Source organism: Octopus bimaculoides, chromosome 15 (genome assembly GCF_001194135.2).
Source record: "Octopus bimaculoides isolate UCB-OBI-ISO-001 chromosome 15, ASM119413v2, whole genome shotgun sequence".
NCBI classification, from domain to species: Eukaryota; Metazoa; Mollusca; class Cephalopoda; order Octopoda; family Octopodidae; genus Octopus; species Octopus bimaculoides.
In genome coordinates, this window is record NC_068995.1 from 35,444,912 (window position 1) to 35,446,624 (window position 1,713).

General features: G+C 32.9%; 1 protein-coding gene across 14 annotated transcripts in view; it reads left to right on the plus strand.

Annotated features, from left to right (window-relative positions):
• Nucleotides 1-1,713, plus strand: part of LOC106876118 (FMRFamide peptide receptor frpr-18) — a 162,455-nt gene that overhangs the window by 47,901 nt on the left and 112,841 nt on the right. The gene's annotated exons all lie outside the window — the stretch shown is intronic.

Genomic DNA, 1,713 nt, shown 5'->3' on the forward strand with positions numbered 1-1,713 from the left:
AGAAGAAGAAGAAGAAGAAGAAGAAGAAGAAGAATTCATTGGCGCGAACGGAGGTCAGAACGCAAACAACCGGAACAAAGCACTTTGCGTCTCACTAAATTTTCAGCCAGTTTGCTACGTTAATAACTCTATATAATATAAGCACAAGACCTGCAATTTTAAGGGAATGAATTCTACAAGAGTCACCATTTGTTTACATTAATTGGTTCAGAAGTAGGAAACTATTTTGCAAAGTCGTAATACAACAGCGATTAAGATATCCTCGTCCAAATCTACCAGAACGTATTGAGAATGAATTAGTACAACATATGCGTGCGTATGTGTGTGTGTGTATATATATGTGTGTGTATGCGTGTGTTTATACAACTTAAACAAATTAAGAAACGTTCCCCCACCTATAAGTGAATGAAATACAAACGCCATACAATAGATACAAAATACAACCAATGAAATAACACCCATGAACCAAATGACAACCAGTATAAAAACCAGACACCACGAATATCAACCACCGATATTAAGTCTTGTTAGTTACTCCTGATGATCGTAGTTTCGTGAACTTGAAGCAAACTTTCCGATCCAGTTTTAATACACACACACAAATAAACATAAGCATACTTATATACATACATACGTACACATACATACATACATACATACATACATACATACATACATACATACATACATACATACAAACATGCATACATACTTACATACATATAAACAACAGTAGCACTCCACAGATATGGTTATCGAAAGTATTTAAGAGTTTTAGACACATACAATGCGTGTGTTTATTTGAGTGTATGTGCGCGGCGCGCGCCACGTGTGTGTGTGTGTGTGTGTGTGTGTGTGTGTGTGTGTGTGTGTGTGTGTGTGTGTGTGTGTGTATTTGTCTGCGTTTGCGTGTAGCTGGTTTTTTTATTTTTTTACAGGTACAAAAGTTAAGACAATACACTGTAGAATATGTATAGCTTGGAGTTTGTTAAAATTGCATTTTGTACAGCCACTAAGGAATTTTTATGTGTACACACAGAAATATTATTATAATAGTCGTTGACTCTCTCCAATGAGGGACGGGGTCACCGACTGTTGAAGAGATTGCAAGAAGCAACGAAAACGTTAGAAAAAACAAATAAGTAAACGAGTGGAAATCGAATCGGTGATAATCGGTGTGTTAAATAGTAACGCATTAAAACAGATTAACTCACCCCAGACACGATGATATATATATACAGAGACATGCCAGAAGTAAATAGACACCCTTATAATCGTTAAAATTTATCTAAATCTGAAATTCTACATTCAAATTATTTATTAATTATTGTAATGTAAATATCTAATATTTTTTAGACATGCCCTTTGTATATTTCAATGCAAGGACCCTATTGATGAGATGACAAATATTCTCTTCGGGCATTTCTTGCCAAATTTCATGGAGTAATCTGAAAAGATCTGACTTTGAGGATGCTTTCTTGTTCTTTTTATGAAGTTTCTGTCCATATATTGTTTCGAATTTGTGTGAGTCTGTATAGAATAATATTTAAGTTGAATAAAATTAAAACATATTCTGGTTTTCACGTTTTTATATTATTCTATTTTAACAAAATTACCGCTTTCATATATAGTGTACTCATCGGATTTTAAGATACATATGTATGTATCTTTATATATATATATATATATATATATATATATATATATATATAT